This window comes from Ceratotherium simum, chromosome 20 (assembly GCF_057802395.1).
Source record: "Ceratotherium simum simum isolate JZ-2026a chromosome 20, ASM5780239v1, whole genome shotgun sequence".
Lineage (NCBI taxonomy): Eukaryota > Metazoa > Chordata > Mammalia > Perissodactyla > Rhinocerotidae > Ceratotherium > Ceratotherium simum.
The window spans coordinates 23,047,731-23,063,903 of record NC_141919.1 but is presented as its reverse complement, the minus strand read 5'-3'; the positions used below and the strand labels follow the sequence as shown (position 1 = coordinate 23,063,903).

Genomic DNA, 16,173 nt, shown 5'->3' with positions numbered 1-16,173 from the left:
ACAAGAGCAGAGACTTTCAAAATTCAGTGGGGGTTATCTGGAGATCTTGTTAAAATTGCAGGCTCTAAGGCCACACCCCTAGAGTTTCAGACTCAGTGGGATTATGGTGGAGTCCAGGATCACAAGCATCCCCCAGATTCTTCTGATGGGCGTGGTCTGAAGCACACTTTGCTCAATGCTTCACTATATCATACTGCCTCTTTTGCTAATCTTCACAAAGTCTCACGCCAAAGATATTGTTTCAGGTGTTACATATGTACACCTGGATTGGGTGGACCCACACTATCACAGTCAAGGTCCAGAATCCCAGAACGGGCCAAAGCAGGTCAGCAGCTGCTACTCCTTGGAGAATGTTCTGTCCTTGTGGCTTCTTTCTGCTTGGGTTGTTCCACACACAAGTGATAGCATGTCCCTCTTTATTTCAGAAGAGAAGGCAGCAGAAGCGCATTACAGAAAAGGTAGCTACTAACCACAAGAAGGATCAAGAAAATGCATAGTCTTGCTCCAACTTGCTCTGTTCCTAGTCACCGAGATGAACCCAAGCACTGAAAGTTCCAACTTGAAGAATTCAAGAGTCTCCACACCACCATCTTTTATTTTGCATTTAGTAAAGTTTTTTAATTAAAAGTCTAATAAACGGTAGGATTTAAGATTTTAAATATATGAGATGATCAATATGGCTAGTTCAAGAAATAATTTACGTGTCACTTGGGGACTATTTTATATTATTAAGAATAGAGTTGTTTGGTTTGGTTTGGTTGTTTGTTTTGGCTAGGCATGCTGTCTAAAGATTATCTACTTTTTCCTAATAGAGTCGTATTTCTTAGTTGGCTTCTCATGTCAATGTTACCACTGGTTTTGTACTTTAAGAAATTGGTTTTCTAAGTAAAATAGTAGAATTTGCTATTGCCCCCCTTACTAATGCTTTTTATCAATTGCAAAAGTTACAATTGATAAAATTAACATGAATTTACTGAAATAATACATTTTTCTAACTCCCCTTACAATGAATATGTTGCTCTTGCAAAATGTTTATCTAATATCTTCATATTGCCAGCTTAACAGCTCCACCAATTATTACTCACATTGAGTTTTAAAATGAGTTTATTAAATACTATTCTTAGAGAGGCAACAATTTTGATTTGTCATAAAAAGTTATGTTTCTTCATGCTACATAATAAACATAATATAAGAGGCCACAGAGTTATAAGCTTCTCTCTACTGACATTCTCCAATCAGTGTGGCACAGTGTAGTCATCTCTGCATTTCTAGAATAATGTTTTTTAAAGTCTCTTCTATGCAGCTCTTCAAAAAGTGATGCCTAATGACAAAAGATAGCATTACACACCAATTTTCTCTATTCATTCTGTGGTACTGATGCAAGTATTTTTACCATCATAGGCTACAATTTTCACTTTATCCACTTTAATAAGCTCTGTCATCTCTCTGAATTCAACATCATGCAATACAAAAGTCCACACATAATCACAGAATCTGTGTATATGTACAGAACTTCTGAGACGTCGCCTCTGTCCCAGCGTGTCTGTGTAGTGCTGAATTTATAGCCTTCTCTAACTGAGTGGAGCTTGAAGGGCAAGTTGGAGATGATCTGTTAAGACTGAATGAACTCATCTGGGCCCTCCAGAAGACTGTTTCCTAAAGTGTATTTCTGTATAACTGATAGCTGTGGCTTAAGAGGAAGAAGTTATTGATGTCCTGTGCGGAGGGAAGGCCGGTGAGACAGAAGCAATGCAGCTAGGACTCAATAGGAGATGCTTACTTTGCCCAACAGCCTCTTCAGCAGCCCCAGAAACTGGAGGGCTGGGCCCACGACCCGGAAGTGCTCACAGAACCCAGAAGTGAAACCGCACCAGGAGGCAAGGAGGCCCCCACCATCATCTTTAAAACAGGCTCTGGAGACCACATCTCACAGTCTGCAAGCACCAGAATGTACAAAGCCTGTGCACTACTTTTGGCAAACGAAGCAGAGAACATACACGGCTTTCTCTTTCTGCAGTGGCTAGAAAGACCACTTTATACTTTAAAAAAAAAAAGACTTTTTCAGATTTTTAAATACGTTTAAGATAAACTTCTCTATTCTCTAGGAAAGAAAAATATAGACGTGCTTGAATCTAGAAAAAAGCAAGTCCTAAGAAGGTGAGAGTAGGAGGGGAAAAGACAGAGAGAAAATGGGAACGAAGAGAGAGAATTTACAAGGAAGAAACAGAAAGAGCTGCTTGGTGGTTTTGACCAATACTCCTTTAAAAACCTGTTAAAACTGCAGAATTTACCAGCTGGGAACTTACATAAACTATCCTACAGCCGAATACTATCAGCTCTAGAAAGGAGAAACCCATGCCCTGAGCTTCTCTGTTCTGTCCCATCCATCAGTGCAGCTCTCCAGGCACTGGATGGAAGAGGACAGAGTGCCTAGAAGCCCAAGGTCTGCTGTTATCTGCTATCTTAGTAAAAGCATGTTCCCACTTTGCTTTTGGAATGGCGTATAGTATTGTTACACAGGCAATTTTAAAAGCTCTTGTAAGCAGGTAAAACAGTTTCTGTTAGGTATCTAATATAATCCTAAGTGTGAAAATCATAAGACAATTCAACAATTCCTTTTTATTTTTAAATTAGAAATAGTCATCTGTGGTAACTCAGTAAAATAATAGCAAAATAATTCCATATTATGCTTTCAGTTCTGTTTTTTTGTACAAGGTATTTTTTTAAGCCAGAATATGAAATTAAAAGTTATAAATTATTCTACACAGTCTATATTTCCATTGCATCTAACATCTGAGAGTAAAAAGACAGATTTTTGTAAGATGTTGGACTTGTTTCCAAAAATGTGTCATATGCATTTTTGCAACATGTCTACTAAGAAAGTATTACTTCACATGATTCTTAGTGGTTTTGTGGTTTGTTTTTTGACCTTTATTCCTGTACACTGCACGAGAGTTTAATAATATTTTGGCTAATCAGTTGGGAAAAGAAAAGGATAGGTATATCTTTTAATCACATAATTTCCAGGCTAACGGATTGAATGTCTCCATTTATACTGATACAAACATCTTCGATAATCTAAGAAAAAGTTACGAATAGATGAGAAATACTGCAAATATATTCTCTACCTTGTGGTCATTTCAATATTATCTTATGGTGGGAACTCATAAGAGAGTTTGAAACAATATAAATGCTGCAGGCAATTTATTAATTTTTTTATTAAGACTACTTTTTTAGAGCATTTAAAGGTTCACAGCAAAATTGAGGGGAAGGTACAGAGATTTCCCATACACCTCCTCCCCGACACATGAATAGCCTCACCTATTATCAACATCTCCCACCAGAGTGGTACATTTGTTACAACTGATGAACCTACATTGACACATCGTCATCATCCAAAGTCCATAGTTTACATTAGGGTTCACTCTTGGTGTTGTATATCCTATGAGTTTGGACAAGTGTATAATGACATGTATTCATCATTATGCTATCATACAGAGTATTTTCACTGCCCTAAAAATCCTCTCTGCTCTGCCTATTCCTCCCTGCCCTCTACTCCTCCTCCCCCACCAACCCCCGGCAACCACTGATCTTTTCACTCTCTCCATTGTTTTGGAGTAAGAATGTCATATAGTTAGAATCATTCATTATGTAGCCTTTTCAGTTTGTTTTTTTTTCACTTAGTAATATGCATTTAAATTTCCTCCATGTTGTTTTATGGCTTGATAGCTCACTTCTTTTTAGCGCTAAATAATATTCCATTGTCTGGATTCCCACAGTTTCTTTATCCATTCACCTACTGAAGAATATCTTGGTTCCTTTCAAGTTTTTGCAATTGTGAATAAAGCTGCTATAAACATCCGTTGCAGGCTTTTGTGTGGAAATAGGTCTTCAACACCCTTGAGTAAATACCAAGGAGCATGATTGCTGGATCAGATGGTAAGAGTATTTTAGTTTTATAAGAAACCACCCAATTGTCTTCCAAAGTGTCTGTTCCATTTTGTATTCCCACCAGCAATGAATGAGAGTTCTGTTGTTCCACATCCTCACCAGCATTTGCTGCTGTCAGTGTTCCTGGATTTTGGCCATTCTAATAGGTGTGCAGGCAGTATATTTAATAAGGTAAAATGAACATAATCCTCAGAAGGTGGTTTTGCTGAATGAACAATTCCTTGAAAGGAATTAAGTAACAGTTAAATCCTGCCACATAGTTTGCTTCCAAATATGGCAACAGTTAAATTATAATAAATTTCACAGGTTAATATCAAGAAATGTAGGAAGAGTGTGAGTTACAGGCATTGAGCATCTAATGTCAGCAATTATTCAGACCTTGAGTTTGCTCATCTCCATACCAACAATACAATATGCTTGTTCAATCTCTGTGGAAACCACTGGATTTGGAGCCAGAGAACCCAGATTCTAATTCCATCTCACTTTGCCTCTCTCTCTTTCCTCCTGAATAAAATGAGAAGTTTGGACTGATCAGCTCTAAGGGGGTCGAGTAGGTAATTTAAGTGAGTGCAGCAAACCAGGGGTAAACTGTGAGGGACTGGGGACCTCCTGCCCCAGAGAAAGTGGGGAGCTGTGGTTCTCCATAATCCTTTGATGCTGTGTGGAGTGTGTGTCTCATTTTGCCAAATCTGCAGATTTTTCATGAGAATCCAGAAATCTAGATTTGAATGTGATTTCTCCTAATTCTTACTTTTTACCAAGATGGAGTAGCAGGAATTACCCTCTCACCTGAAACAAACAAAAAACAGACAAAATATATGAAACAATGATTTCAAGACACTGGACATCAGTGAATGAGGGACAGTGACCTCTGCGAAATGGAAAATGAGGTGAGGACCACAACTGCCCCAGCTTGAGAAAGTGCCACAGTAATTCGGCGGAATAAGGGTAGTCTTTCCAACAAATGGTGCTGAAACAATTAAATATTCATATAAAAAAAAATGAACTGCCATGTATACCTCAGACCACATACAAAAATTTAAATGGATATAGACCATAATGTAAAACCTAAAGTATAAAACTTACAAGTAAATGTAGGAGAAAACCTTTGTAATTATTATGACTTTTAGATTAATCTCAAAATAATTATACTGAGTGAAAGAAGCCAGATAGAAAAAGAGCGCGCACTGTATGATTACATTCACGTAAAATTCTAGAAAATGCAAACTCATCTGTAGTGACAGAAAGCAGATCAGAGGTTGCCTGGAGGGGCTGAGGACAGGAAGGAGGGGTTACCAAGGGCCAGGAGGAAACTTTTAGTGGTTATGAATATGTTAATTATCGTGATTGTAATGATGGTTTCTCCGGTGTATTATTCCTTTATCCAAACCTATCATTTTGTATACTTTAAAAACCTCAATAAAACTGTTAAACACACACACACACACACACACACACACGCATATATACACATACACACACAGAGTGGCCAAAGAAAACCGAGTTGCAGGCAAAATCTTGTGTGCTGGCCGCCAGTTTTCAGTTTCTATATTTGATTGCATCTGGATTCACTTCCAGTGATGTGTGATTCTTTGAAATGTACTCAAGACTACAGCTAAGATATAATTTCCATAGATAGTAGATGTAACTATATAAAAGTATTCTAGAAAATATTTGCCATTGAAAACTTGGATATAGTGAATTGTGTATTAGCATATATAATTACTGAATATTTATAATGTTTGTCATCATTCATAAAATAATTAAAATAGATTATTCATTTTCAACAGATCCTTGTTTCCTTGTCACTTGGCCTATAATTTTCTACTGAGAAAATTTTCTACTCAAGGGGAGAAAAAGGTGCAAATCTACCTCATGCTACACTCCAGGACAATTAAACCATGATGTCACAAGGAATGTTTAGAACTTGTCTAAGAATGCCTCCCTTTTCCAGCAATTCTGACATTTACGATTCCTGTAGGATTTACATATTATATGGGCAGCATTCACATAATCAATGGGCTTGGGGTTTTGTTCACACTATAGCCAAATAGGCACTGTGTTCAGAATGGCATGGAAAATGCTTTTACTCCACATATACCTATATCAATATAAACATGCACATATACAAATAGTCACATTACAGCACGTAAACAGGTATATGCACAAACCTGTACGTATATATAATCATGATATAATGTCTAATCTCAACATGAGTGTATAATATATGTCATAAGAACACATATGTGCATATTTTTCTATTTTTCTTGTATAAATACATTCATGGATATACGGGCATATCATTACTCAAAATATTTCTCCAGATTTAAACTGAAACAGCTCAAAGAACTTAGAGTCAGGGGTGAATGGTTGTCTGGTAACCACGTTGTCATTACCCTCCCCACCAGTATCAGTTTTCATTTGCCATCAGATAAGCCTAAAAGTGTTGCAGTTGATATAACCCAGTTCTGCAGGTAAGAAGAGAACAGACATATTTTGTGGCAGACTGTTACATGAAAAGGGGCCTGAGGAATGCCACTCGTTCTGCATCAAAACAATACAATAAAGGGATCTATTGTCGCTGGGTCACCCCCATTTTGGTCAGCTTAACGCAAGCGGAGGCCCATAAAACTCCATCTGGAATGTTGTCCATTTGCACAGAGAGGCACCATTTGCAAGCTGCCTGCTTGCTTTTTCTTCCTTAAATTGTGGTTTAGAAAAATGCTGGTGGCATTAAGAACACTCAGACACAGGACAATTTTCAGAGTTCAAATTGTAGGTAGAATAAGTGTCTTTGGTACCTTGTTTGTGGGAGTCCAGACAAGTTCTTAATAAGAAAGGTAAATAACACGTCTTCATAATTGTCCACAATCTCCTCCTTCTGCCTCCACGAATTAACACTGATTAACAAACGCTCTCATTTTGTTTCTGAGCAATTCGTTTGATACCTGACTATTGAAAAATTATAATCCCCATATTTAGAACAGATAATTAGGAAAAAGGCCATTTTCTTACTTAAGGCACATTGAAGAAAATTGTCTGAGGATACTTATGCTGCTAAGGCAAGTTTGAAGATCTTTGTCATTGAGCACTCATCTGCAAATGCATTGTAGGTGGATTTTCTCCTCTCAGTTCTTAAGGGGCATATACTTTTTTAAAATACGTAAATGATTTAAAATATATATTGTATTGAATTAAAATTCATAAGATAATAACTAAAACATTTACATGGAAACATAGCAGTAACTCTCAAGTATTAAATGTAAATTGATAGGATTGTTAGTCCCAGAACGGCCCCGAAGTAGAGAATGTCTCTTAAAGAGCAAAGAAATCTAACTTCAATAAACATATGTTGTTAAGATGGCAGCAGGAATTTAATAACTGCTCTGATAAAGAAAATACCTCTTGCCTCCTGAAATAATAAAAACAGCTGATATTGATGTTCCATTTATTATGTGCTAAACATTTTATATATGTTAACACATTCAGTTCTCAAAACAATGCTATGAGGTAGGCACTGTTATTTCCCCCATTTTATAGATGAGGAATCTGAGGTAGGTAGCAGTTGAGAAACTTGCCCATCACTCAGCTAATAAATGGCAGAGATAGGATTTGACCTGGCTAGTCTGGGTCCAAAATCAAGTCCTTAAACACCACACTATCCTGGCATTTGAACCTACAGAGCACTACCTTACTCGCCAAGACCAGTGTCGCTCACCAACTGACCACATGCAAGGATGAGCTGTTCGTTCACCTCAAACCAGCTCCCTGTTCTGCTGCATTGCTGAGAAGTTCCACCATCCCAGCTCTGTCCATTTAACTTCCTGCAAATAATTTTTGAAAATGAAAACAGTTTATTATTGTCCATTTACCTTTAAGGGTAAACAAGGCTATCAGAGCACATTTTGTTGGGAAGAAATTATTTGAAAAAAAGAAGACTCCTAGGCGTGAGAGGTGGCAGCTTCAGAGGCAAGAGGAGAGAATTTGAAGAACAAGGCGTTATTTAGCCAGTCTAGCCTGATTTGGGATTTTCAGGGACTGACTCCTAGAAGTTTAGCACAATTCCAGTTGTACTGATCTATTGATGGCTGTTCAGTCCTGCTTATAGGGACTATAGAGCACCACTCCAAAGCCAGGGTGTCAAAAGGGCATTGCTGGTACATGGCACTCCTCCATTCAGCCTGTAACAAGATTCACATGATGCCATGCCCTCCTAAAATCTTCAGAGAGAGAGAGGGGTCTTCAAGAGGGCAGCCTGAGAATTCTACAGCTGGAGCCTAGGATAAGGAGAAGACTGCTTCTCAAGAAACGTCTGTCTTCTGGGGCCAGCCAGGTGGCTTAGTGGTTAAGCTTGAGAACTCCGCTTTGGCGGCCTGGGGTTCACAGGTTCAGATCCTGGGCACAGACCGACATACCACTTGTCAAGCCATGCTGTGGCAGCATCCCATGTAAAGTAGAGGAAGATGGGCATGGATGTTAGCCCAGGGCCAGCTTTCCCCAGCAAAAAGAGGAGGATTGGTATCGGATGTTAGCTCAGGGCTAATCTTTCTCACAAAACAAAAAGGAAAAGTCTCATGTTGGAGGTAGTATATCAAAGTTACCTTCATGGGGTACTGTTCCCTGACTGTGTTGAAGATATAGACTTGCTGCCTGCAGAAGAGGTCCAGAAAAGTTGATTTAATCTCTTTCTTTGCCAGAACTTTTCCTTCCCTCCCCTAGATTTGAAATTCTGGGTCTGTGACTGGAAAGACTACAGGAATGGATACAGTCTTCATTTTCTCATCCCACTCTGACCCCAATACTGGTAAAAATTGTTTCTAAAGGCTTGATATGTTTACAAAAGCATCTTAATGTCCACATGTATCACACATTAGAGCATGTGAAATAATGAAGCAACTTTTTGTAGACAAGTCTTTGGGTAGAATATGTGCGACCCAATACTGCCTTCTTTTTCAATCAGACCTGTCAATGTCCACTCATGTAAAACGAATACACTCAATATAGAATATGTGTGTTATGCTTCATTAAATGTCAGCCACCCTTTTTTGATACACAATGGTCAGTTATACGATAACAAGTGAATTTTTTCATGTTTCATAATTTTGTATTCATATAGATAGTTTTACTATTTACAATTTGGGGGTACTTATCTGAATTTTTGATTAGGTGAATAAATGTCAGTGTTGAATTTTGAAACAAAACTATTGAATAGTCCTTCAAAGTTCTAGATCAGTTTAATTAAAAAGAGCCTTAAAACTGCAAAGTGAACTGTTTAAAACTGATATTTGAAGCTAATTTTCTTTATTAATAAGGATTTCCTCAATGCTGTATAATCAAAACACAAAAAGCTATGATTTAAAAATATGTAACACTGATTTCTGATTTTTATGCTCCTAAAAATGGCTTTGTTGATTTCTCTGATGACTCCCCAATGAGTAGAAGTTAAAATTTGTTTTTATAAAGTTAATTTGTACTAATACAATGCTCTGGAAACTCTCCTTTGGGATCTCATTCCCATTTTTCATCAGCTTTGGAGTTGACTTCCTTCTCCAACGTCCAATTCCTCTTCTCAGCCTTCTGCTGCTCTATTTCAAGCAGTCTATCCTAAGATACTTGCAACCACCTCCTCTGCATGCATCTCTCTCATCATACTTTTAGGTTGTTTGGGTCATTCATCGTCTAGTTTGTGTGATCCTTGAATCACATCTTTCATGTCTGAGTGGAAGGGTGGAGAATGGCAGGTTAAGCCTGCCTCCCTGGATAAAAGAATCTAGCTTGACTTTTATGACTCCTGGAGTAGAACAGGCCTAGGGTACAGCAGACACAGATGTGAAATGCTCCTAATTAAAAGAGCAGTTGTTAGAGCATTTATTAGAACAATGTTGGCTGACCCTAGAAGGACTTGCCATCCAAGGTGGTAGCCAAAGGACTTCTTGGAGAGAGGTCGCCCCCTCTCCTCCCTTCAGCATCTGGCCCATCATCTGTCTAAGCTGCCCTGGAAGTGCTGGCAACTCTTGACAGCAGTGGGAAGAAGCTAGGGTCTGATGGGGCTTCCAGCATATGCCATAAGGCAGGTGAGCTAGAGGGGGTCAGCTGACCCCTTCCGAGCCAGAGAGTGCCTCCTCTTCATAACCTCCAGGGAGAAGTCATAAAGGTTATTTGGTTCCCGAGTAAACAAAAATTCCCCTGGAAAAGTGTGCTTAGGAATGGAAAGGCCTAAATCAGAATCCTCCAACAGGGCTATGCATGTTTCTTCATAACCAGGCAACTGCTGATTAGTTGCATAATATTCAGTTCTTCCTCGGTGCTGCCTTTCAGGCCTTAGCTGGCCTGACCCAACAGCTGCTGAACTTGGCTCCGGGCATTTATGACTTTATTTTGAACAAATCTCGAACATTTTCATTCGACTTTTCCCAACTCGACTATGCAACTCAAAATTTGTTTTAAATTTTACTGTCCTTTTTTTTCCCCTTCTTTCTCTCTCTTTCTCCTTCCCTTTCTTACAGCTGTAGCTTTGGAATTTGAGTTGGTTTTCTTTAGGCAGCAGATTTGGTGACGCAAAAGAAAGGAAGTTTGCAGAAGGGAAGAGGGTAAGGGGCGAGAAGGGGAAGGTCGTTTTACTAACTTTCTGGATCCCTTCAGAACAAGCTAAAACCTAATACTATACAAATATTGAAGTGAATAGAGTCGAAGTATTCAATAAACATTTACTGTGAATGGAGGCATTAGGGAAGGCTTAGGCCCCGCCTGAATTCCCATGAAATTTGTAAATATTTCTTTCATTTGTTCTCCATTTACAATTAGTTGCGGTCAAGCTGATCAAAGCCAGAAGAGGCCTGTTGCATGTGAACCCGCATCCCTCACAATGACATCCACGAAGCAGAATGAAATATGGAATATCGGGTTTCCACGGATGTATGAACTTGTAAAAAATCTGAAAGAATAGGAGGTTTTTCACACTGAGTAATGTGAAACATTTGGTGCGGATTGTAGGCCTCTGAAGACAGAAAGGGAGAGCCCAAATCCATCAGGCTGTAAAACAGAAGCAGGCCCAGGGAACACAAGGGTCTTCCCCGGCACGCAGTGATTTAGCTGTCACAGGCTCTCCATCCCCCAGAGGTCCCGGCAAAGAAGCCCCTTGGGCAGGAGAGAGAGCAGGGACCCAGGGCTCCACCTGGGATGAGGGCTTCCCAGTGGTCCACGCTCAGCTGCATCCCACTCCCTCCCGTTCTGTTGCTGCATTGTTGCATTACGGCTCCTCCGTCCCAGCCAAACACACACACCCCTTTTAATTGATGCATTCACAAACTATTTCCAGTTAGACAGGTGTGAAAGTACTTGGATAAGTTCTTGGGTAGGATCCTCCTGTTTTTAAACGCCATCTAAGTAAACAAATAACCCCAAGTGAATCTGGAAGAATACACACTACCACAACGCCTCAAAAACCTCACAAGCCCCCCACAATCCCGTTCCTCTGGCTCTCTCTCTGTCTTTTCTTCCGCAGACCTTCTCCACCCATAAAGCTTGTATGACTGTTGGCTGAGGCTGGGCGCTCTCCCTTTGTAACAACACAGGGTGTTTTAATTGCTCCCTGTGCTTTTCCCAGCTGTCTGGCCATAACCGGGTCTGAGGTGGAGGGCTTGAGCAGTTTACATTCTTATGCCTCCACAAGTGCGTTAAGGCCGTGAGGTGACGTCACCTCTCTTATTGGAAAACTCAGTGGCCACTGTTGCTGCTAGTGTAATAAAAGACCTCAGGGTAACTCATGAATATTCAGAAGGAAATAAGCAAGTGATATTCACCAAGGATTTCCAACCAGCAAAGGCAGGCAGACTTGAAGCACGGGCCGCTGTCTGGAAAACACAAATAATCCTCCCTCCTCCCACTACTCACCCCTCTCCTCACTCCAGGGGGCTGTAACTCCATCTCCCCTCCTCCCCAGATTTTTGAGATGCTAGGTACCCTCTAGCACCAAAACATGAGGAAGGAGAGAAATGCTGAAATCCACTATATTTTACCAAATTGGGGAAAGGTTTGTAAGGATTAAAGATTGGGAGTAGGCAGGGGAAGACAAATGATGAGTAGAACTGAGTCTTTGTGAAAACTCAGCCTCCCTCATGGAATCACACACACTCCCTCCTGTTCTCCACCCTCCTCTACTCACAATAGTTAGAGGAAGACCCAGTAGCTTGTATAAACAATGGATGATGTTGGAGAGGGTCATAAAGGGTCACCTCTGAACTGAAAGCCACTGTGAGACACCAGGCTCTTCCTTCAGAGGGAGTTTTCTGAAGCCCTGGGTTGGCACTGACCTGGGCTCCTACAGCTGACCAGAAAGGTCCTCCCCTGGACTCGGGAGAATTGACATATATATGTGGTACAGGAGGGTGAAACCTTAATGTTCATGGAGTACAAATAGAGAGAAAATCATAACTTGACCTTGCATGGAGGCCTTCAGCCTAGAAAAAGTGAATCATCCCAAACTTTGCAGAATTTGTTGGGCAATGCAGAAGGAGAATAACTTTAAATAATGTCACAAATAGTCTCCAAAGACCTTGTGAAAACAAGTAACTGTACCAAAATTGTATTTTGGCAATTTGGTCACAAATGATTTGAAATGTGATGGGTTGGTTTTGTTTTCAAATGAATACGAGTGGAGAGTTTGAAGAGGAGAGAGCTAAAAGGAAATTTACAACTGGAGATCTGGCTGAAACCAAAATTGGCTCAAAAGATTTAGCTGACTCACAATGCACATTCTTTTCTAGGATGTGGGTGACTACAGACTCACCGGGCAACACCATCCAGCCCTGCACAAGGAAGAGAGGTTGCTGTGGCGTTTTTGTTAAATGACCGCCCACCATCCATTTCAAGAAACCCAACAATACCACACCCCAGAAGCCACTTGTATACATCACTGATTGCAACCCATTCCTTCCTCCTTAGAGGTAACCATGTTGGTAATTGATAGTGTTTTCCACCTACGTAGGTATCCTGAAACAGTACGTAGTTTAGTTGTCTATATTTGAACTTTACAATCATGGAATTATACCAATATTCTTCTTTAGTGATTTTCTTTTTTTAATTCAATATGTTTGTGAGCTTGATCGCTGTTGATGCACATAAATGTTTTTCATATTTATTGCTGTATAGTATTCCACGGTCTAAGTATATGTCTTTCTTTTGATAAATCTATTAGGATTTTCCAGAGAAACAGAATCAATATATATCCTATTGGTTCTGTCATAGATAGTTAGAGAGAGATATTATTATTTTATGTATATATGTATATATATATACACACACACAATGAGGAACTGGTTCATGCAATTATGGAGGCTGAAAAGTTCTATGATCTGCCATCTATAAGCCAGAGACCTAGGAAAGCTGGTGGTGTAATTCCAGTCCAAGACTGAAGGCCTAAGAACAAGGGGAGCTGATGAATGGTGTAAGAACTAGTCCAAAGGCAGGAGAAGACAGATGTCCCAACTCAAACAGGCAGGCAGGGAGCAAAAGGGGTGAATTCCTCTTTCCTCTGGCTTTTGTTCTATTTAGGCCTTCAACAGATTGGATGATGCCTACCCATGGAGAGGGTAATCTACTTTACTTAGTCCGCCAATTTCAAATGCTAATCTCATTCAGAAACATCCTCACAAAAACACCCAGAAATAATGTTCAGTCTGGGCACCACACAGTGAAGTCAAGTTGACACATAATATTAACCATGACAATAAACCATTGGGTTATTTGTATATCATTATATATTTTATTTATGTATATAACTTATATAAATATATATGTTATATATTTTTGCTTGTAAGAAAAGGTACCATTATGAATATCTCTGTACATGTCTCCTGGTGCACACACGCAAGATTTTCTCTAAGATATATACCTGGTCATGTAATGTGTAGGTCATAGGGCATGCTCATGTTTCAACATTGCCGAACTCATTTCCAAAATGGTTATACACATTTCTACTTCTAACAGCAGTAGATGAGAATTCCTATATCTTCTTATCCTAGTTAACACTTGGTATTGTCTAATAGTTCAGTATGAAATGGTAGCTCATTGTGATTTCAATTTGCATTTCCCTGACTAGTAATGAAATTGACCATTTATCCATTTGTCATGTGAAATTGATTCTGTAAAATTGCTATTTATTTCATTTGCCCACTTTTCTATTAGATTGCTTCTCTTTCTTATTCATTAGTAGAAGTTTCTATATTCTGAATAATATTTTCATACAATTTTTGGTATATTTAATGAATAAGAATTCTTAATTTTAGACTACTTTAATCAATTATCTAACCAATCAATAGGTTATGCTTTTGTGTCTTATTTAAGTAATCCTTCTCTACCCTGTCACAATGACATTCTCCTATTTTAATTTCAAAACATGTTACAGTCTTGCCTTTTACATTAGGGTCTTTAGTGTACCTGAAATTAATCTTTGAGTATCATGTAAGGTAGGAATCGAATTTCATTTATTTCCAAATGTATAAGTAATTGTCTCAGCATCGTTTATTAAAAACACATCCTTTTTCTTCCACTTTCCCAAATAACCATAACAAATGCCCTTATACTCATGGGTCCATTTCCGGTTTCTCTATTCTACTCAAGTGGTCTATTTTCTTCCCCTCTACCAATAACCACCTATTGGGTATAGCAAGTCAGAGGAAAAGAGACGTAGAACCTTCACAAGAGCAACAACAAGACTGACAGCTTATCAAAAAGAAACATCAGAACCATGGAGACAGAGAAAAATAATGTGCCCAGATATGATTTTACTTTTTCTGTGTGGAAAAGTCATAACATTTCTTGAATCTGTAGCTTGAAATCTTTCATCTGTTTTGGAAAATTCTCAGCCATTACTTCTCCAAATACTGCTTCTACCGCATAGTCTCTCATCAACTTTTGTTGGACATTTTTACTCTGTTCCACGTATCTCTTATGCTCTTTCTAAAATTATCCATCCTTTTCCATTTCATTCTTCACTACAGATGTTTTATTCTGATCTACCAGTTTATCCATTCTCTCCTCTGCTCTGTCTAATCTGAAGTTAAACCCATCCATTGAGTTCTTAATTTTAGTATTGAATTTATTTTAAATTTATATTAAAGTCTATATCTCATAACTTAAATAACTGGCCCTCCCTTCAGGGTCTGCTTTTATTGTAATTTTTTTTTTTTCTGTCATCTTGTCTTTTGTATATCTAATTATTTTTAATAGCATACAGGACATTTTTTAGGAAAAATTGTAGAGGTAATATGCTGCTCTGGATGATGTTGTTATCCTCCAGATAGAATTTAATTTGCAGTTAATTTTACAAGCAGTTAAGGTCCAATCAGGATTAAGCTGACTTGAGCTTCAGTCCTATGAGGACTTGTCTAATTCTGAGTCACTCTTACTTCTAGTGTGTAGAGCTGTGGGGTTCTAACTGAAAGCTTGGGGTGTTTATCATGGCATCTCTTTTTGATGGAGCTTGAACTCTACTTTTTGTCCCTCCAGTTCTATAAGACTGCTGAAGGCTCTGGTCAGCTTCTGGATCTCTCAGCCATTGCTTTTGTTTTCAGAATCTATAGTTGCCTAAAGGTGAAAAGCAGCCCCCAAATGTTGAGCTCACTTCTCTTGTGGCTTCCCTCTTATTCTAGATCTTGGATCTGACAATTCTGCCTACATAACTCTCTGCACCTTCAAACATTTATTTTTTGTATTTTGTTCAGCTTTTCTCTGAGAGTTGGTCTGAAATATCCTAGTCTGCCATCACTGGAAGTTAAACTCTGGTACTTGAAATTTTTTAAATTCTATCATAAATGCTATCTTTTTAAAACTATTTTCAATTGTAGTTAGCATATAGAAATGTGATTGGCTTTACTAAATTGATTTTCATATCCAGCAACATCACCAAATTCTCCAAGCAATTCCAATCATTTATTTATAGATTCATTAGGGGTTTCTAATAAATCCTAGTTATTCATGTTATCTGTGAACTATAGCTTTGTTTCTTCCTTTCTAATGTTTATATATGTTTAATATCTTCTTCTTATCTTACATGTTGGTTGGGAACTCCAATGCAATGTCAAATAAAAATGTTTATAGAGGGCATCCTTGTCTTGTTAGCAATCTTAAAGATAATGCTTACATATGTTTTCCATCAAGTCAGATATTTGCTGAAGGTAATTTATAGATGCCCTTTATCAGGATAAATAAGTTTTCCTATAG

The 16,173-nt window shown here is 38.6% G+C and overlaps 1 pseudogene; it reads right to left on the bottom strand.

Moving 5' to 3' along the window:
* Positions 1–1,361: 1,361 nt before the first annotated feature.
* Positions 1,362–16,173, bottom strand: part of LOC101401363 (transcription initiation factor IIA subunit 2 pseudogene) — a 30,019-nt pseudogene continuing 15,207 nt past the window's right edge.